This window comes from Quercus robur, chromosome 12 (genome assembly GCF_932294415.1).
Source record: "Quercus robur chromosome 12, dhQueRobu3.1, whole genome shotgun sequence".
Taxonomy (NCBI): domain Eukaryota; kingdom Viridiplantae; phylum Streptophyta; class Magnoliopsida; order Fagales; family Fagaceae; genus Quercus; species Quercus robur.
Genome location: NC_065545.1, coordinates 42,374,459 through 42,397,755, shown reverse-complemented (window position 1 = coordinate 42,397,755; position 23,297 = coordinate 42,374,459). Strand labels below are relative to the sequence as shown.

Here is a 23,297-nt window from a genome sequence, read left to right as displayed (position 1 = left end):
GTCCCTATCCTGAAAAAAGCTTCTCGTTTTTGTCCCTACCTTTACATCAAAGACGGAAAATGCACACATGACAAATGGAGTGCACTGTTGACACACTAAAAGCTGACGTGGCCATTAAAATAAAATAAAAATTGTTATTTGGCATTAAAAAATGCCACGTCAGCATCTAAATTTAAAAAATTAATTTATTAATTTTAACTAAATAAAAAAAAATCAAAACAAAAATAAAAATAAAAATTCACATGAATTAAGATCTAAAAGTATCTTGAACAAGAACACCAACCTAGTCCTAAGATCTCAAAATTGAAAACCAAAAACCACAGATTGCACAAAAACCATTGCCATTGCCACAAAATCTCTACCAAACATCCACCAAAACTTCTGCCAAACTCCACAGATTGCACAATTTCTCCAACCCACCCAAATTCTTCACACGAATTCAACCCTCATCAAAATCAAATTCCAGAAATCCATTAAACCCCATTCAATGAGAAACCCATAAATTCATTACAAACCAAAAAAAAAAAAGAAAAAAGAAAAAAGGAACCCATAGACCAAAATCAAACCCCAAAAATCCATCAAAGTGATCAAACCCTCATCACAATCAAATCTCAAAAACCCAGTAAGCCCCATTCAATGAGAAACCCATAAACCCATATTTCATTTTCTTCTCTCTGAATTCTAGGGCTTGATAAATGGAGGTTTGCGTGATCGATCGGCAAGAGTGATTTTTTTTTTTTTTTTTTTTTTTTTTTTTTGTATTTATGAAATGGCGAGTGGTGGAGGAGACGAAGAAGTCAATGCGGTGCTCAGTGACGTGGAGGACTTACCAATGGCTAGAACATCTCGGAGCTTTGGGAGAGAAGAGGTACGGGTTGGTGCTGGAGATCTCGGGTCTCCAGCGAGTTTTTGGAGACTTCGGCGACCTGATCTTAGAAATGGTGGCATCGTTGACTTGGGGTTTGATTGACGAGAGCTGTAGTGGAACGAGCTTTCCTTCAGAGAAGAGCTCGTCAGCGAGGAGCATGGCCATCAGATCTGGGTTTGCTTGAGGTGGGTTTGCTGGGTTCAACTAAGTTAGAAAGATTTCCCAACAAAAGGTCTTCAATAATATAACCTCTGAAATAAAGGTACTCGAGAGCTGGGGTATTTATCTCAAGTTTATGGTGATGATGAAGAGGTATATATAAATGTAATGTTTTGAGTGTAGTACAATGATTTTAAAATTGTTATCAGATTGCAGGGTTGGTTGGTTGATTAGGTTCGTTGTTGTTGTGGGTTTCGAACATGCTTGAGGTGGGTTTGCTGGGTTCAACTTGCTTGAGCTGGGTTTGTGTTTGTGTTTCTGGGTTTGTGTTTGTGTTTTTGGGTTTGTGATTTTTGGATTTTAATTTGGTGTTCTTAAATCTGGGTTTGTGTTCTTGTTGTTCTTGTACAAAACATACTTAGATCTCAATTAATGTAATTTTTGGTTTTTATATCTTTTTTTAATTTTTTCATTTAGTTAAAATTAATAAATTAATTTTTTTAATTTAGATGCTGACGTGGCATTTATTATTATTATTTTAATGGCCACGTTAGCTTTTAGTGTGCCAATAGTGCACTCCGTTTGCCACGTATGCATTTTCCGTCTCTGATGTAATGGCAGGGACAAAAACGAGACGCGTTTTTTAGGATAGGGACTAAAAATGGTGGAAATAAAAGTTAGGGACCAAAGTGGGAATCGCGTGAAAATATAAGGACGAAAATGTGGTTTCCTCCTTTATTTATTTTTCTTTCTTCACTGATTCACCATATGCTTGATTGGTAAATCCCAATCACCCCATCTATATAGTTGGAAACTTGGAATAGATTGTGCAAAAATATATATACATAGTAGTAGTAGGTGCAAGTGCTTCTAGGTCGACATCTTCATCAAAATGGTGATGTTCACCATGGAAGTCATGAATCAAATATGTAATATATAAATCAATTATTTTTATTTTTATTTATTCTCGTAATATTATGTCATATAAGTTTTTGAAACTTCACAATTTTACTCATCATTTTTCTCAGATATATTTTTAAATTGAATGTAAAGTCTATTTCATAATTACACTCTCCATTAAAATCTTAGCCCATCATATTTAAAGAAAATGATCAATGATTGCAAATTTCTCTTATCTAGGTTTAGGTTATTTTCACTTAACAACATTAAACTTATCGGTAATGCCATAACACACAGTTTTAGCAAGAAAAGCTAACCCAACATAATGAAGGTGGAGAAATAACCATATTCTCCAATTAGGCATTTTTATTTCCATTTACAACAGTAAACTCATAGTGTCCTGCAATTTGGCACACCTACTAGCAAAGTACAAACAAATCATGTCAAATTTTGATCAAACCACATTTCTTACGGTCCGTTTAGAATCCGCTTATTTTACTGAAATTAAAAACTTTTTGTTGAAATAGTACAGTGAACTCAAGAATAGTACTAGAAAGTGTAGTGAGACCTATGAATTGTAGCAAAAATAAGTCGAATAGTAAAATAAGTTGGAAAAAATAATATTTGTCAAACAAACACTTAGACATGCACGTACGGCTGCACATGAATTCTACTAGATAGTCTTTAATACATAAAGCTTGGAAGGTGGAGGCAAGGTTTGATGAGAACTTCAAATGGGGTGGCTTTGTGGTTTGTGAGTCCAATTGTCTCGGTCATATCAACCTTAAAGCATCTCCAATAGCTTAGGTAAAAGCAAAATAATCTCTATCATAGAGAATGAGACCAAAAAAATGGTCTCCAATGGATTCTCTAAACATGATTTTTTTTTGGCTCATGAACCGTAACTCATCAAATCTGATGGGCTACTGTACATTAGCAAAAGAATAAAACTAAATAAAAAATTAGTAAAGAAAGGAGTGGGAATGAGGGTATGGGGATATGTGTGTTAAAAAATGAATAAAAAATAATATTTAAATGAGATAGAGAAAATGATAGAGAATCTGTTGGAAAATGTATTTTATAAAGTGGGTAGATAAAAGGTAAAAGTTACTGTTCACTCACCAAACAGTACAAAAATTTGAAGAAATTGCTGGAGATGCTCTTAGCATCCAAGGGCATTGAGATATCATATACGTGTAGAAAACTAGCCAGTGCTAAGGGAACCATTTGAAGGGCAAAAGATATTCCAAGGCATGCTCTTTTGCCACTTCCAAATGGGAGCAATTCGAAATTTTGACTCCTAACATCAACATTCTTGTGGGTGGTGAGAAATCTTTTGAGCTTGAACTCTAATGGGTCTAGCCATATGCGTGGTTCTGTTTGGATTTTCCAAAGGTATGTGATTAATCGAGTTCCTTTTGGAAAATGGTATCCACCTATAATGCAATTCTCAGAAAATACACGTGGTGCTGATAATCGACCTGTGGGATACAAACGTAATGTCTCTTTAACTATGGCTTGGAGATAGACTAGCTTACTAAGGTCTAATTCGTTTACAATTCTTTCCTTTACCACTTGGACATCAAGCTCATCTTGTGCAATCTTGAACACATGGCGGTTGTTTAGTAGTAGCGCTATTGCCCAAGTTAGGGTAATTGTGGTAGTGTCACTGCCTCCTGCAATCATAATCTGCAAGGTACATTTTGGTTTATTTTTTGGGTTAGAATGAGGCTTTGAAGCAAACATTCTTGGCATCTTGTATTTTATAGCTTAACTTGTGAGATCATGAAGCTATGAAGCAAGGACGCATACACGGACACATGACACGAAACAATCTTGTGTTTTTTTAGCTTAACTTGTGAGATCATGATAGCTATGAAGCAAGGACCCATGCAATTAGGAAATGGATACACAATAGTATGTACTAATAACTATACAACAAAATTTTTTTTGAGAAATTATGCTATCACTTGTTAGTAACTCGTGAAATGCACAAGAAAAATTAATATAATACAAATTTTAAAATATATTATGAAATTTGATAAATATAATAATTATTAATATTCATTTATTAAAATTATGGCATATGCAAATATATATTTTACTATTTAAAGAACATATATATAATATACTATTTATGAGAATAATGATGTGTAAATTTATGAGATCTCAAAACTTGGAGATTCTGGTATTTTACCCTTAATTTTTTAAAAAATTGGCAATATGCCCCTGTTTGCAAACTATATAGGAGCGTGCCCCTGTTTCAATACTTGATTATCCTAAAATCGAGTTCAATTAAATACTCGATTTGTAGAAAATCGAGTTATGCCTGATCAAACTTAAAAAAAAAAAAAAAAAAAAAAATTGCATGGAACTCGAGTTTCAGGAAATCGAGTTCCATGCAAAAAAAAATTTCTAAGTGTGATTGCCCCATATTCAAGGAGCCTTATAGTGGCGTTTTTAAGCCTTATAGTGACGTTTTAAAGTCCTATAGTGGCGTTTTCTTGCAAATTTTTTTATAAGTGTGATTGGCCCATATTCAGGGTAGGGATGGCAATGGGGCGGAGTGGGGCCGAAGGATGGGGTCTTCGTCCCCGCCCCGTATGGTTTTATCTTGCCTCATTCCCACCCCACCCCGCATAACGGGGAATACTTTCTCACCCCATCCCCGCCCCTTGGGTCCCCACGAAGCCCCGCCCCACCCCGTAACACTCTACTTTTTGTTAATTTACCCTACAACTAGTACAATTTTTTTAATGAAACCTATTTCATTAATAAAAATATACTTGAAATTACAACTAAATTTATCCCATCAAATCAAATCAATTTTTAGAAAAAATTGAATAATATATCCAAGTGTTTATCAAGACAATCATTAAAATAAATAAATAAATAAAAATCTCATAGTATAACACAACAAAATAAAGGTAGAGAATCACATTGGGTAGAATAAAATATGCTAATATTAATATGTTTGTTTAAATAGTAGAGTTTTAGAGTATGAAAATTTTACAATTATAACTTTTAGTAACCCGGGGCGGGGCGGGGATGGGGAGGGGCGGGGCGAGGTGGGTCTAAAAAGCCTAAACCCATCCCTGCCCCGCCCCGTGGTGCGGGGCTAAAATCTTACCCCATCCCTGCCCCACCACCTTTGCGAGGCGGGGAAAACCTGCGCGGGGCGAAGCGGGGAGGGGCGGGTTAAGCGGGGAGGGGAAAAATTGTCATCCCTAATTCAGGGTGCCCTATAGTGGCGTTTTTTAGCCCTATAGTGGCGTTTTTGAGCCCTATTGTGACGTTTTAAAACCCTATAGCGGCGTTTTCCTGCAATTTTTTTTTATAACTGTCATCGCCATGTTTTGGGAGCCCCATAGTAGCGTTTTTAAGCTCTATAGTGACGTTTTAGAGCCCTATAGCGGCATTTTCCTGCAAAATTTTTTATAATTCCCCATACCAGGTTCAAGGGGACCTATAGTGGCGTTTTGAAGCCCTATAATGGCGTTTTAAATCCCTATAGCGGCGTTTTGGAACTCGACTTCCCTAAAATCGAGTTCCATGCTTTTTTTTTTTTTTTTTTTTATAGTTTTATTCGGCATAACTCGATTTTCTACGAATCGAGTATTTCATTGAAACTCGATTTTAAGGTAATCGAGTATCGAAACAGGGACATATCCCTATATAGTTTCGAAATAAGGGCATATTGCTAAATTTTTTAAAAATTAAGGGCAAAAGGCTAGAATCTCCCTCAAAACTTACATGACACAATATTATGAGATTAACTAAAAGTTTAATGTCATCAACTTTATATGAATATTATAGATAAGATCAATATTTGAAATTTAATTACTATATATTTAAATCAATTTTATTAATCATAATTTATATTTATTTTAAGCTATACAAACTAATAACAACTATCAAAATCACCAAAAATATAACTAGAATCAAAAAGAATATTTTTAAAAATAGAAACTGTAAGGTTGATTATAACTACAAGATCTCACAAATAATCACAAACACTTAAAAGTTACGATTGTACTACCGCACACATTTAGCGTAATGGTTACTTCACAAGTATAAAGTTCTTGTGAGGTAAGGGAGTAAGGGTCGGGTTTCAAGTCTCAAAAAGAAAAATTCACACATCACACATATACACTTAGGTTAGGTTAGAGTAGAATTTCTATTTTGTATAAAAAATAAATTAAAAAAAAAAAAGAGTTAAGATTTTTAGTGGTAACAAATTTTTATTTTATTTTATGAGAACTGTAACAAATATTAACATCCATAACTTACACATAGGTAATAACCAATGTGTTTTATATAAACTAAGCACTAATCATTCAAATGAAGAGAAAAAACAAAAGCTTAAAATGTTTCTAGATTCCATAGGCATGCATAATCGAAAGAGTCTAATTGGATCTTTACAAATAGCTGGTAAAAATAAATTAAAAAATAAGCAAGCAATTTTCTTCTAGACACATTCAAGACTTAGAGTCAACACCTAAATGGAATTTTCTTCTTGACACGTTTGAGATTTGTCAATATTTGTTGCCCTTCTGGAGATTAGGGTGAGATTTTGATTTCAAGATGAGGTCTACGACAATTATGGCTTGGTTGTTGTTATTGCAATGGAGGCCGTGATTGAGGTTCTGGCGAAAGGTATTTGAGTTGTTTGGGAATTATAATAAGTCTAATTTGTCAAAACTTTTTTGACAACTTAGATTGTAAGTTGGTGGTCATGTGTAATTTTTTTATAATAAAAAATATGATCCATCACTTAAAAGTTGACATGATATTGTTACATTAAACACATAAGTAAAAAAGCTAATAGAAGTTAACAGAATGACCAATAATGTTCATTTTTTAAACTTCAGGGACTAATAAAACTCACTTGAAATTTAAGAGACTAATTATACTCACAAGGTAAACTTTAGAGACGAATAATGTAATTTTTTCTTCTTCCTCAACTCCTTAAAGAAAAGACACTACATATCTCACACTCTAATATATATACACTATGTACACATCATCAAAATCATGAGTAGAATATGATATACTTAAAAAGGTGGACGTCAAATGTGAAATTATTGGATATAGTGTGTAAGAAATATACCTGAACAATTAACCAAAAAAAAATATATATATATATATATATATACCTGAACAAGTGTGAAGCAACATTCATTCATATATAAGGATGGGTAGCATTGGACTACCCACCTTAATTTGGTCCTAATAGGGTTTGTTTTAAGTCTTAAAAATCTAATTGCAAAAAAGTATTTTAAATGTAATTATGAAAAATAATAATAATTCTTAAAAATCAACTTTTTCCTGATTATTTTTGGCATGAATTGGAACTGTTTGGTAGTGATGTTCAAGTATTGTTGTTCAAAATGATGTGAAAACTTTGATTTTAAAAATGTTGTGAGAATATGTGTTTATAATACTCACAATGCAAAAAATGTGTTTGATATATGTGTATATATATATATACATACATATATATATATATATATATATTTTTAAATGGTAAAGTTTTTACTTTTTCTGACAATAACGGTACTTTTAAGTTTTTTAATTTTTTGCTCACGGCCCACCCATTCCCATGGTCACACACTTTCTGGGACTTCCTCTTCCTCCTCTTTTTCCCACGTCTTCTTCTCATCTCCTTCTTCATTTTCTTCCCATCTTCTTCTTCCTTTTCTTTCCGCCCATTCCCAAAGGCCTATTTTGCAAGTCATAAAATTACACCCAAATCATTCAACCAAAACTAGTACCCACATGAGAATGAGAGAGAGCCCCATGGGTTTGGTGTTTTTTTTATTTAAATTATTTTATTTTCTGGGTTGGCAATTTTTTCTTTTTTCTTTTTCTTTTGCTACAATGATCTTGACAATTTTTGAGTCTTTGTTCCTCTATGAGAGTCAGAGGACGATGAATTGGAGAGAGAGAGATGAAGAGAAAACATGAAAGAGAGAGATTCAATTAATATTTGTTAAATCAGTGGGTGTTATAGTTTTTAACTTATTTACAAAATGTCACTGAACAACATTGTTTGCATCTTGAAAACTGGTATGAAGAGCTTTTTAAAATCAGTATTTAAACTTCATATTTTGAATAACACAACTCAAATACCCTTAAAAAAACTTGTCTATCAAACTTTTTTGTTTAACAACAATTTTCAACGTTAAACACTAAAAATTGTTGTTGTTTAAAATGCAATACCAAATAGGTCCTTGCTTTTGAGGGCAGCCTTGTTTGGAACTCATGTTCAAGCAAGGCCCCTTGAGCAAAGCTCCATGAAGAAGTGAAAAGGGAGAACGTACCAAACATGTGGCTTTGTTGATTGTATCAGCATCGTAACCTTCAAGCTCTTTGCCATCAAGGATAGAAAGCATTATGTCCATGAAATCTTGCTCCCCTTTAGCCTCAAATGAAGCTGTCCTTCGCTTATGCTCTTCCAACCATTACCCAAGAATACTACCCAATTCCTTTGCAGTTTTCTTCATGGCCTTTTCATGTCCACCCAAATCTGACCACCCAAGAAAAGGAATAGCATCGAACACCACAAACAACCCCATAAGATGAAAGAACTCCTCCAAGGCCTTTTGGCAACGCCGAGCCTCTTCTTCATTAACCCCATCACTAGTACCAAAGCACCTCTTTCCAGCAATCATCCTAAGTATCACGTTGAGATTCAAATCCCAAAACCATTGCTTCAACTCCACCAAAATCAAGCCTGAACTGTTCTTTTTCTTGATCCAAAGTTTATATGAAGCTTTTATATCGTTCTCAACTTCAGAGACTCTAATGTAGGGAAGTTGCTCAAGCCGACGATTAGACAGTAGCTCTAAAGTGGTTATTTTATGCAATTCACAACCAACCACCACAATCAACCCACAACCACCACAATTACTCACCGATATCAGATCAACCCAAATTGTAGGGAAAAAAAAAAAAAAAAAAACCCATAACTAGAGAGAGGCAAAGTGAAAGGCGGACAGAGAGGAGAGGGAAGAGAGTGATGGTGGGTTGTAATGGTGGTGATGGTGGGTTCTGATATGATGGGTGAGCTGTGGGTGATGGTGGGCTGTGGGGGTGGTATGGGTTTTGTGTTTGTTTTTTAAACTGTAGGCGGCAGGTGGTGGTTCAAATGATCTGGGTGGTGGTGGGCTGTGGGCTATGGGCGGTGACAGTGGCAGTGGTGGTGGTGGGATGTGTGGGTGATGGACGGTAGTGGTTGATTTGGTTTTTGTTTTTATTTATTTTTTTAATATAGCTGGGTTTTATTTTTTATTATTTTAATGTAGTGTAATGTTAAAATGGAAGATTCAATGTATAGCGTATTGTAAAATGATGTGGTAAAATAATAAAATAGGTTTTTAATATGTCAAAATAGCATTTTTTTTTTTTTTTTTTTTATAGAAGAGCTGATGGTAATGCTCTAAGTGTTGTGTGTGCAGTGAAAGAAAGGTGCTGTGTGTGCACTGGTAAGAGCACTAGCATTGGGGCTGTAAACACCCCTAGTTACTATTTTACAACTAAGACAGCAAAAACCTACTCCATCCAAGTTTGTATACTTAAAAAAAAATTGCATAATATAAAATTATAAATAGTAAGGTTGCATATATACAACCTTACTATTTGTAGGTCGTAAAAAAAAATTTTAATCTAGTGGTTGTGTGTGAAGAGAAACAGATAGTGGGAAAGAAGAGAGAGAAAAATACTTTTTATTATTTTATTAGGTAGTTTTTATTATTTTATTGGGTTATATGTAAAAATAAAAACTAGGATGTAGGGTGAGTTATAAAATAGATAAAGTAGTGTTTGAGGATCTAAAATAGGTTTTTTTTTTTTTTTTTGGCATCCCCAAATGCTAGTTCTCTTAGTGAGTCAAAGCATCAATAAATGAAAAGTGTTGCAATTTAAAGAGTTCATTTTTTTAATAAAAGCTCTTTACTCTGTGTTTTGATCAACAATATAGTCGAACAAGTCTTTCAGAATGATCAGTCCAAGTGATGAGAATTATTTTTAGTAATCTATTGGTCCATATGGTATTGTAGGACGCAAGGTGAACTAGGCAGCCCATATTAATAAAATCAAGTTTCATTTTCTCAAAAAAAAAAAAAAAAAGAAAAAAAAATGAAGAAGAAGAAAGAAAACAACAACCAACCATTTATATTTTAGATTATTATTGTGACTATTAAAAATTTTATTATATAAAGCTTATAGTATAATAATTAATAATTCTTTTAGTTATATATTTTTAATTGCCAAAACTATGCATGGAAAATAAAATATAAATAGCCGTTATTTTTTATTATTATTATTATTTTTTTTTTTTGTAGATGTTACAATATTATTTTTTATGGATTATTAATTTCAATGTAACAAGTGGCGGAGCCATAAAATTTTCTTTTGGAGGACCAGATTAAAATGTGACAATTCAATTATTTACACACCATATGTTATGTTATATATACTATATAGTAGTGTAAAAAATCTCAGAAGGCCTCATGAGATCCATGAGGTTCTAAGTTCAAAATTTCAGGATTTCAATTAGCTTTGGATACCCATGTTAGCCAAAAAATAAAAGAAGTAATGTTACAAAATTATGAACAATTTATGGACTAAAATATGTATAACAAAAAGGTCTGTCAAACTACCATAAACCTAGCTGGCCCATCAATGGAGAACCCAAATCAAATCCAAACCCAAAATCATACCCATTAGTACCATGAAAACCCAGCAGCACCACCACGAAAACCTAGCCTTACCCCAAAATCAAGGATTAAAATAATTTTCGACCCAATAACCACCACCAAAATAATGACCATCAACCCAACACCACCATTGGCAAATAAATTTGCAAACCCACACCCACCACCAACACAACATTGCCTCCACAATCCTAGTCTTAAATTCTTAGTCGCACTTCTGAAAGCCCTAGTTTCGCAAGGTGCAGGGCCTATCTTTTATGTGTTGGTGAGAGAGAAAGAGAGAGACGTGTAATTGGGTGGTAGAGACAAAGACGTGAGTAAAATACACCTAGATATGTTTAGAGCCCCAACAATTAGGTTTTAAATTTAAATAGTGATAGAGCTTCGGATGTAAGTATGTTTTGGATGATTTTTTTGATATGGTAGGATCTAGAAAGCATTTTGCATAGGGCAAAGATTTGCTGCAAACTAAATTGCAGCGACTTCTGCAAAAATGCACATGTGTTAATGCTTCAGATAAACACATGTTCAGGCTTATATTTTTTCGTATCAAGATTGAATTTTTCACCGAATGGGATCTATTTAAGGTATTGACACGTGTGCATTTTACAGGAACTGCTGCAACTTAATTTGCAGCAAATCCTTGCCCATAAAAATATCTCTCTAGTTTTTTATGTGCAACTAAACCAAAGTTGACCAAAAAAATTATTGTTCATTACATGCACTATATTTATAAAATTTAAATACATAGTTACATTCTGTGATGGAAGCGGAACCACTAAGAGCATTCACATATGGTTATGCAAAAGGGCAAAGATTTGTTGCAAACTAAGTTGCAGCAATTCTTACAAAATGCACACATATCAATAATTTGTTGCAACCTAGTTTGCAACAAATCCTTGCCGTGTTAGGCATTGAAACTCATTAAAACTCATTAAAACTCGTTAGGCACTGATGAGTACAAATACTTAAATAGTAGTAGTAACTAAAAACTCATCAGGCACTGAAATTGAACAAGAGTCAAAGTGGATGAATTGAATTCAATCCCCTATTAATGGAACGAATCCTTCCGATCCTGAATCCACCCCACCAATCTTAAAACTTAAAACGGATCCCATCTTAATTCTTAAGTAACGACTCCACCATTACTTCACCTCTGCTTTTTTGTGTCTATTTAGATTTAGTATTTATTTAAGAAAATATAAATAAATAAAAAACACTCTTGCATCTGGTTCCGTCCTAGAAAGTCCAACACCGTGTGCTATGGGAGCCATTGCAATTTGCCATTACATTACCTAGGCATAGGGTAGGAGAGAGAGAGACCATAAATTATTTATTTATTTATTTTATTTAATAGTAAAATTAAATGTTAGTCAGCGTCAGAGTCAGTCTCTCTCACAAGGTACTCACACATGTGAAATCGCCGGCTAAGCTAATGTTACTGTTACCCCTCACATCTCACGCGTGCGACCCCCCAAACCACGTCGTTCATTTATAACTATAAATAATAGTAAATATTTAGATTGAGAAGTACAATTTATAACGGTGAGTTGGCTTAGTGTTGTAATGATTGAGAAGTACAATTTGAAAAGAAAAATACTTCACAGTCAAACCCAAGGAAGGTTTGTTCTTGTATATATATATTTTAGACTTGTACAAATATTCAGAGTTTTTGGTTATATTCAGTTCTTTTTCTCCTCACTCTTCTTTCAGATGCCCTCCCATGTAAAGGAATCCTTTCCCTTTTATACTCCTTCCCCTTCTCCCATCTTAGCCTTCCACTTATTGATTAAACAACTAATCTTCTAGATGCTTGTCCCATCAAAACCTTCTTGAAGTCTTTGTGTGTAGCTGTAAGGCTAAAAATTACTGTCCATGCATCATTTTCACATAAATGCGGCCAATTGGTTAGGTACAAAGCATTCAATGTGGCGGTAACAGTCTTCTTCCTAGATATTTCTCAGTTCTCTGTTCACTCACCTCTCTGAAACTTATCCTTCTAAGCATGGTTGCCTCTTGCCCAGTATTTGTTGGGTGGTCGAGCTTTAGATTTCCGTTCTATTGTCTGAGGAAGTTTGGCTCCTCGGACAACATCACCTATTTGTGGCTACCAGCCCTCGTCCTTGGTCCAATATCCTAATTGTCCTTATTAATATTTGGTTGTCCTCGGGATCTTTGGCATCCTTGGGTGTGACCCATGGCCCAATACCCTTATCCGATTCTCTTATCCCCACAGATAGCATTGTGAGCTTATGATCCTACAATAAGAATGCACCATTTTTTAAATAAATTTTCAAAGAAATGCTTTCCAAAATTGATACCAAAATGATTTTCAAAAACATATTCAAAAAGTGTTCACATCAAATGTTTGATATAAAGCTTTTGATCCAAAAGGTGACTTTGAAATTTTTCAAAAGGTTTTCCCTCCAAAAAAAAAAAAAAAAAAAGAACCTATGAGATTTTCACTAAAACCCTCTTAGGGTATTTTTCATTAAAAAAAAAAAAAAACTCATGAAATATTTACTAAAATGTAAAAATCCTTTGAGGATATTTTCCATCTATAACTCATGAGATTTTCACCAAAAACCCTTTTATGCCATTTTTATCCAAAAACTCATGAGATTTTAAAAGTTTTTTCCTAAAAGAATAAAAAAACTCATTTTCCAAAACAAAAAAAAACATTTTTTCAAAAATGAATTTTTAAATGGTGCTTGGCTCATGGCTTAAATCAATTAAGCCCATGGAGCACGAGATAAAATGATATGGGCTTCGACAAAGAATGACAATTTTACATTTCAAAGAGCCTATCATATGCTACTGATTTACGAGGAGATTAACAACCCTAGGAGTTGTTATGGTGAAAGGCATGGAGCTTTATGGAGGAAACTTTGACAGTAAAACCTCCCACAAAAAAAAAAAAAAAAAAAAAAAAAAAAAAAAAAAAATCAAGCATTTCCTTTGGAAGGCATAAACAAACTCGTTGTCAACAAAATTAAATGTTTGATGTGGTGATATTATGGTGAATAGAGGGAAATTTATTAGATACTAGTTGAAGGCCCATGCGTTGCACGGTTTTATATTAAAACTTGTAGAATATATATAATTATTATAACCAAATAAGTAATTATTATAACAAAAGGAATAAATTGTATTGGTATAACAACCATCAAATACAAAATGTAGCACCTTAATACAAAATTATCTTCTAACATACCAATTGTGCTATAATATCATTTGTAGTTACATGTATCAAACTATTTGCATATGAATTTTAAATCTAATGAATCTTCAATATAAGCGATTTGCAGTATTGTTAACAATAATATTAATGATTAAAATCTTTAGACAAAATAACATAAAATTAGCCACTTTTTAAAGATAGAACTATTTGAGGAATAAAACCTTTGTTCTAATTTAAAAAAATTGCAAAGTTCTACATCTAGATTACAAACCTTTCTTAGGATGCTTGAAATCTTTTTTGACAAACCTGAAAAAAAAAATTTAAATTAAATTATATAGAGTTAAAAAAACAAAATACCATATAGATTGCAAAATTGTATGTAAATTTAATAGTCTATGATTGGAATTTACTATGACAACTTACATATATATTGGACAACAAAATAATTAAATTGGATCAAACCATTAACATATGAATTAGATCAAACATAAGGAAATTACCCCCTCAAAAAAAGAAAAACATAAGGAAATTAGCTTAAACAAAAGGCAACAAATACATAAAACCTATTTAATTGATTATAATAAAAAATTAGAGTAAGAAATACATACCTACATGATTGTAGGTAGAAAAATGGAAGCCTAAATAAAAAAAATTGTGCAATAAGTTGGAGAATGAAAAACTACACCAACTAATGGTGTATATATACATATACATACTCCACCTAGAAAAGGAGTCTAAGTAAAAATCAAATATTCTAAACTCCTTAAAGTTACCTAATCAAGATGTTTGGGTTAATTACATATTAGGTTTTTTTTTTAAATACTTTATCCCAAAAAAATAGTTAACGTTTGTAAGGACTCAATTTGTAACGACCCCAAATTAGTGTATTGGGTTCGAACATTAAAGGCCCAAATAATAAAATTTGTAGAGAGTGGGCTGAAGGCTAGGCGTTGATGAATGGACAGCCGTTAGTCACGGTGTTCGTGATGATTGCACAGAGGTGAATTGTGCTTGCCTAAGAAGACTTTCTCCTCGGCGCGGCTTGGGAGGCTCTGGTTCCTGGCCCTGGTCCCAACCCCCTTTTTAGGATTGCTTCCTTCTCCTTTTATACTAGCCTTTACTTTCCCTCCAACGTCCACGTGTAAGTTCAGCTTTCTAGGGCTGATACTTGTCCTATTAGCTCATACCCAAAGTGGTTGGGGGTGGTTGTAAAAGCTGAAAAGTATTACTCTGTCAGGCGCAGAGTACTTAATTGCAGTAATGGCAGCCTTTCCCTTGTCCTTTGTCGCCACACTATTCAGGGATCCTTTCCCCATCAATGCGGAGATGTTTAGCTTTTCCTTGAACTGCTCATATACCGTACTCACCCTTTCTTCTAGGAACGCTTTGGGATGCCGAGGACAGAATTGTTCTTGGCTATATCTCTAGACCATTTGGACTTCCGTTGCATGTCCTCGGCAACGCCTCTCCTCGGCGTGGGCCTTGGGCCCTAATGTAAAGTGGGTCGGGATCACAAATTCTCTGACCCCACAACGTTATTAGCTAGTTTGTTATTAGTTTTTTTTTTTGTTTACTTTAAAGTTTAAAAAAAAAAACACTTACGGGAAGTAGTAATTTTTTTTTTTAGAGATACACTTACTTTATGATAACAATAAATTAGAGATAAGAATGAATTAGAGTCTTGATTTTTTGAATTTGAGATATGAATGAATTAAAGTCCAGATTAATCTAATATTAATCTACAGTTTTTTATTTCATTTTTTTAGAGATACACCTACTTTATGATAACAATGAATTAGAGTCCTGATTAATCTAATATTAATTGACCTACAATCTTACATGAAGCAGTTTTTATTTTACTCTTACTATATAATATTTTTTTGATTAATCTAATATTAATCTATACCTACAATCTTACATGAAGCAGTTTATAATTTTTATTTACCAAAAATAAATAAATAAACAACTATAATATGCACAACCAAACTAACAATTTGTATATTTGTAAGACAAATCAAGTCAATGTAAATTGTAAAGTGAAAAAAATACTTGCCTGTAGGTTAGTAGTGGTGGTGATTTCTTCCATGTGAGTAATCTTCTGTTGTAGTTTAGAGACAACTCTGAATCGTTTTTTTCTTTTGAGAGAGAGAGAAAGAGAGAGACGTTTACAGATTTTTTATTTGATAAACAGAATGAGAGATCTTGTTTGAAGAATACATAGTAGTTTTTTTTTTTTTTTTTTTGGACGTATTTGATGCAGACTATAGTATTCCAATTGTGATCAAATTCTTATTTATTTATTTATTTGTCTTAGTATTATCTATTTGAAATTGGCATTTGAGAATCAACACATGACATTTTTTTTTTTGATATATATAAACGTGTAGTGTAGTAATTAAAAATTAAGAAAGTTGCATAATCCTTTACCTCTTGAAACCTTGCTTCTGATAACATTAGAGCAGAGAAAGAACTTGACAAAATTTTCTATAACTAATTCTATTCCACTTCTATGTCAGCTTTTTCAAATCAAATCAGCAGACATTTATTGTAACCGTAGATAGAGTAATGACTTTTTGTTGATTAAATGTATTACGTTGTCTTGATCAGTCTGGTTTAGTATTTATCAAAATCCTTCCTTCTTTTTAGCACCATGTGTCTGCTGATCTCCTAATACTGCTGGGTTTAGTATTCCAATTGTGATCAAATTCTTTTTCTTATTTATTTATTTATTTATCTTAATTAGGATTGTCTATTTAGTTTTATTCATTTATTTATGTGTCTTAGATAATTTAGTTTTTGGAAGTGGTATTTGAGAATCACCGCATTATTGAAATTTCAGTAAAGTCTATGAAAATCACTGTTAACGGTTATCTAGACTCAAAGAAGCTTCGTGTTTGCAAGGAATTGAGGAAATTTCAAAGGGGCTCTCAGAATTGTGAAATGGCATTTGACGAAGGACGTTTCACATGATGTGGCATTTTATCTCGTTTCTCTTTGTGTAATTCATTTGCTGCCTTTGCTATGTCGGAGTTTATTCCTATGGTGCAGTGCAAAATGCTTGAAGATTTAATTTGTATTTGCCATCTCTAGAGTACTATATATATATATATATATATATGTAAGGACACGATTTTTAACGACCTAAGGCTGACGTTGGGTTCGTGTGTAAAGGGCCCGAACAATATGATTTGTAGAGAGTGGGTTTGGAAAGGCCTGGCTTTGGGTGCTGGGTTTTGGTCTGGTCCCGGTTTCGTGAGCGATCATACAGAGATGAGTTTGGACTGCATAGCTGAGCCTCGCATCAGTGTAGTTTGGAAGGATTGACTCCTCGGAATTAGTCCGAGGAGCATCATATTTTTACCATTCCTCCTTTTTCTTCCTCCTTTTTCCGGGGGTCTTCCCCCCCCCCCCCTTTTATCTTTCTTTTTTCCCTTTTATACTAGTATTCGATTTCCTTTCTTCATTTACGTGTCAGTTTCTCCTTGCTTAGGCCAGTTACTCGTCCTATCAATCTTTACATCAGAGTGGTTGGGAAAAGCTGGATAGCATGGTATGAGGTATGGGTTTGTCAGGTGCTGGGCTCCACATTATGGTGTTGGCGGCTTTTTAGCTTGTACTGCTCTTGTACTGAGTTTGTCTTTTCCTTCAGGCGTTTTGTGAGGCGTTGAGAGTGAGGTTGTCATCGGCTATATTATTGGGCCATCAAGGGGTTCTCCTCATACCTCCTCGGCAGTATGGCTCCTCGGCTTGGGCTTTGGGCCATTAATGTGAAGCGGACCGGGATTCCAAATTTCAGGCCCCACAATAGCCCCTCGAAATCCTGCTTCCCGACTTTTAGTTGGGAAGTAGGGTTTTGGTGACGTTGGGCCCACATCATGACTCGTTCAAATTTATGTACTCCACTAATACTTATGTTTTTACATTTACATGGGAGACGTGCCCAGTCAGGAGTCTTTCCTTCATTTTTCCACTCACGTGGAGTCCTCTGACGTTTCAACAATTGAAGCGCGCCTTCCCGAGGATCTTCAGATCCTACGGTTGCGGATGGCGTGAGAAATTGAGCCCAGACCTGCCTTGTCCGTAGCGCTCTTTGGAAAGCTGCACGAATTAAATGCCACCTCCCTATCCTTTATATAAGTAGGATAGGAGGTTATTCTCCTTGCATACAAACCCTTTGGCTTTCTTCAGAGTCACAAACCCTTTATCCATAGCTAGTTCCCATCTCCAGTGTCGTCTCCCCTCAGTGCAACATGTCTGAGGCTGGGGTGGAGGTGGAGGAACTTCACCCGCCACAGAGGTACCGGATCCTTCCAAGGCTTAAGGTGGTATGGTCTGGGTAGGGGAGGCACAGATTTAAGGTATCCTCCAACTTGGATATGTTGGGAACGGTACCCTCCCCTCTTTCAGTCAAAATCCGAAGCAGGTTCTGGTTCACGCCAGATTTTTGGTGTGTCAGAAGAAAGGTTTTCCGCCATCAGCGCCGTCTGCCTTGTCGCAGGCAAATTTTTGTGTAGGCTCCTCAACTTCCGATTCCCGGCACCTTTTCTTCAACGGTGTGGGCCTCAAGTTGGGTTCTCTGCACCTTTTCTTCAGCTGCGCTAGCCCGAAGCCGGGCTCTCTGCACCTTTTCTTCAATGGTGCAGGCCCCACGTTGGGTTCTTTGGCTGCCTGAGTTATGGGCATGTAAAAGCGTTGAGGAATGGTTTTCCTTGAACAACGTCTTGAAACAGCAGCCAACCTCTCCTCTGTACCACTTCCTCGGCTTTCTCTTTATTCTCTTGTATCTTTCTTTTCGCTTATGTAGTTAGCTTTAATATAAGCCGATTCCAGCTTTTCATTGTACGCTGTACTATTTCTTTATCTTAATAAAAGAGAAGTTTATTTACTTGTTTTGAATATTTTTCTTTTTTGCAACAACTACTTTGTGAATGTGTGTGCTCTATGTGTGTTTTTCTTCAATGATACTTAGAGCAGGAAACCTTGAAACATAATCCCACTAACTCTAATTTACCGACATTACCAAGCATAATAACGATAATTCACAGTAAATTAAACTTAGGAAACTAACCAAGATAACAGCTGAATATTCCGTAATACGTGCAAGGAGACCGTCCGAGAACAATAAACTCTGAATAATCCATCCGAGGGGGTAACCGAACAGTAAGGGACTCCGATTGTGTTTTTGGTAACATATTGCTCTATATTGCATCAATCCCTTTGGTACCGAGGATCCGAGAGCAGACTTGGGAATCCCTGCAGTTTAGGGATTAACCCAATCGTTAATGGAGAGTTCTCTTCGGATAGTTCTCTTCGGATAGAGTTTCCCCATAGGCTTGAGTCCGAGGACCATGCAAAGACTTGGTTCTGTCCAAAACTTGTAATTTTTTCTTTTGAGTACTTGGTTTCCCCATAGGCTTGAGTCCGATGACCATGCAAGGCCTTGGTTCTGTCCAAAACTTGTAGTTTTTTCTTTTGAGTACTTGGTTTCTCCATAGGCTTGAGTCCGAGGACCATGCAAGGCCTTGGTTCTGTCCAAAACTTGTAGTTTTTTCTTTTAAGTACTTGGTTTCCCCATAGGCTTGAGTCCGAGGACCATGCAAGGCCTTGGTTCTGTCCAAAACTTGTAGTTTTTTCTTTTGAGTACTTGGTTTCCCCATAGGCTTGAGTCCGAGGACCATGCAAGGCCTTGGTTCTGTCCAAAACTTATAGTTTTTCTTTTGAGTACTTGGTTTCCCTATAGGCTTGAGTCCGAGGACCATGCAATGTCTTGGTTCTGTCCAAAACTTGTAATTTTTTCTTTTGAGTACTTGGTTTCCCCATAGGCTTAAGTCCGAGGACCATGCAAGGCCTTGGTTCTGTCCAAAACTTGTAGTTTTTTTTTTGAGTACTTGGTTTCCCTATAGGTTTGAGTCCGAGGACCATGCAAGGCCTTGGTTCTGTCCAAAACTTATAGTTTTTCTTTTGAGTACTTGGTTTCCCCATAGGCTTGAGTCCGAGGACCATGCAAGGCCTTGGTTCTGTCCAAAACTTGTAGTTTTTTCTTTTGAGTACTTGGTTTCCCCATAGGCTTGAGTCCGAAGACCATGCAAGGCCTTGGTTCTGTCCAAAACTTATGATTTCTTTTTTGTGTACTTGGTTTCCCTATAGGCTTAAGTCCGAGGACCATGCAAGGCCTTGATTCTGTCCAAAACTTATGATTTCTTTTTTGTGTACTTGGTTTCCCCATGAGCTTGAGTCCGAGGACCATGCAAGGCCTTGGTTCTGTCTAAAACTTATAGTTTCTTTTTTGTGTACTTATTTGTTTTTTGAAGGTCAGCCCCTAGACCATGGCGGGGAAAGTTGGCTTGAGGCCGGAAGCCCCTAGAGCTGCCCGCGCCGTTGGCACTGCAGGGCGTAGCCCCTAGCAGAAGTTTATGTCGGAGCAACAACTGCATGTCGCCGGAGAGGGAGGAAACCCCGCGAACCTCTACTTGCTAGAGAGTTAACTCCACCGCCACCTGGGCCAATGCGCAAGCCTTCCCACAGACGGCGCCAATTGTAAGGACACGATTTTTAACGACCCAAGGCTGACGTTGGGTTCGTGTGTAAAGAGCCCGAACAATATGATTTGTAGAGAGTGGGTTTGGAAAGGCCTGGCTTTGGGCGCTGGGTTTTGGTCTGGTCCCGGTTTCGTGAGCGATCATACAGAGATGAGTTTGGACTGCATAGCTGAGCCTCGCATCAGTGTAGTTTGGAAGGATTGACTCCTCGGAATTAGTCCGAGGAGCATCATATTTTTACCATTCCTCCTTTTTCTTCCTCCTTTTTCCGGGGGTCTTCCCCCCCCCCCCCCCCTTTTATCTTTCTTTTTTCCCTTTTATACTAGTATTCGATTTCCTTTCTTCATTTACGTGTCAGTTTCTCCTTGCTTGGGGCAGTTACTCGTCCTATCAATCTTCACATCAGAGTGGTTGGGAAAAGCTGGATAGCATGGTATGAGGTATGAGTTTGTCAGGTGCTGGGCTCCACGTTATGGTGTTGGCAGCTTTCTAGCTTGTACTGCTCTTGTACTGAGTTTGTCCTTTCCTTCAAGCGTTTTGTGAGGCGTTGAGAGTGAGGTTGTCCTCGGCTATATTATTGGGCCATCAAGGGGTTCTCCTCATACCTCCTCGGTAGTATGGCTCATCGGCTTGGGCTTTGGGCCATTAATGTGAAGCGGGCTGGGATTCCAAATTTCAGGCCCCACAATATATATATCTCATATAATACTATTTACGTTTTCTCTTTGATGATAACATTGATTTATAATACTATTTATTATAAAAATGATAATGTATATTATTATTTTTTTTTTAAGAGATAAACTACTTAATAATAAAAATGAATTAGAATCCTAGTAGTATACTATTCCTTTTTAGTTTTTTAAAAATATAAAAATTTAATAAAATTTCTGAAATTTAATAAAATTTCTGCAATTTGGTGAAGCCACGTGGCGTAACCGCGGCGTCTAAGCCTAACTTTTATTATATATATATATATAATATAATATAATATAATATGATTTCAGGAGTATATTCCTTTCCTCTCACATGAGGGCACTGGCGGAGCCAGCATGGGGCGAGGGGGGGCAATTGCCCCCCCTGACTTTGTAAAAAAATTCCCCAAACTACTAGTTTTGTAGGAGGGCATTACATTGCTTATTTAAGGTGTTTGACACTTTGACCCACCCTTTTGACATGAAAAAGAGAAAAAGTTGGTCCACTCCACCCTTAAAGAAGCAAACTGGAAAGTAAGGAAAAAGGTTTTCCCGAAAAGCTAAAGTAAAAAAAAAAAAAAAAAGATAAAAATATAAATAAGTGCTATATTTAAAATATTTTTATAACAAATTATATATGTAAGATGTAACTAGTTTTAATTTGAACTTACCACTAAAATTAGCTTTTTTTTTTTTTTTTTTGAGAAACCGTTAAAAAAATGTTGTATACATAGCATATCTTTTATTTTTTACCTAATACATTATTCATGGCATTTGTCTTTCTTGTTCATATCTCATAAATAACTTGTCCCATAAATAAACAGTGAAATGCCATTTAATATTTTTTTTAACAATATGCAACATTTACTTTTTATTAAATTTGTTTAAAATTGTTTATTTATTTTGTTACTATAATCGATTAATGTATTTTTTTTTAATACTATCTGTCAGTTTTTAGAACCCCTTAAACAATTGATTAAACCTAGGTAATTAGTCAAGTTGTTACTTAGTCCAATTAAACAAGTCTAGGTTATCACAATATAAAAGATCAAATCATGCAAAGCAGCGGAAAAAATAACACACGATATGATCACTCAGGAAACCAAACCGGTAAAAACCTGGGGAGGATTTAACCTAGCTATCCTCAAGGTAAACTTGAATCCACTATCTTGAAAGAATTGAAGTTCATACAAAAGGACTTACAAGCACCCCCACTCGACTTCCTAATGCTACCAACCAGTAGAACTTACTAACACGACCACATATAAGCTCCGAATCCACGGACTCCTTCTTTCTTGGATTCCCACCAGCTACAGCACCCCCGTTTGTGTATTCTTTAAGCTTTAATGGCAGCAACTGAATTGCTCATCAAGGTGTAGAAAAATATCTCCTCCTTGAAAACCCTAAGTTTGTGTAAAGGAAAGCTCCTCTAGATCTCACAAGAGATTTACACAAACCGCAATATAAGCAACCTTTAGAGAGCCTTTGGGTACAAAACCCTAAAAATAAAAAGAGGCACAAAAGGCACTCTAATCTCTCTAAAAACAACTTCAAAAAACGTTCTAGGGTTTCCCTTATATATAGGAGAGTTTTACTTGAACCCTAATACGTTTAAGTAGAGTTTAGGCTGAACTGGAACTCTGCAGAAAAATAAATCTGCACGTGGTTCGATCGATCGAGTCTAATTTTCGATCGATCGAGCCTTGCAGATTTAGTCCAATAAATTCTGCAATCACTCGATTCCAATTTCACAAATAAACATACTTTGAGCAAGCCTAAACCTAGACTCTATGTTTTGATCATGGTTTGCCAATATAATACAAATTGAAGTTCTAATACATTAGTTCCTAATTTCTTAGAACCTAACACTATCTTTTAATCTTGCCCCCTCTAAACTAAAATTCTGGCTCCGCTACTGCATGAGGGTGGACCTTATGGTGGGTGAGACTCACACCTATGTGAGAGGGAGAAAGTATACTTCCGGAGTACCCAATAATCACCCATGAATAGAGTATGTGAGAGATGTGGGCATAGCAATGAGGAAATGACCCATGTTCAATGGAGATGCCCATCTGCAATGGTGATAGGGGAAGAAAGTAGATTTTGGCTAACATTATGCAACTTAACCTAAGAATCTTTTGCTGATGTAGTTGAACAAGTCTTTCAAAATGATCAGTCAAAGAGATGAGAATTATTTTTAGTAATCTATTTGTCCATATGGTATTGTAGGAATAAACT

At 35.5% G+C, this 23,297-nt stretch overlaps 1 pseudogene; it reads right to left on the bottom strand.

Moving 5' to 3' along the window:
* Positions 1-2,611: 2,611 nt before the first annotated feature.
* Positions 2,612-18,034, bottom strand: LOC126708537 (cytochrome P450 CYP82D47-like; annotated as a pseudogene).
* Positions 18,035-23,297: the final 5,263 nt, after the last annotated feature.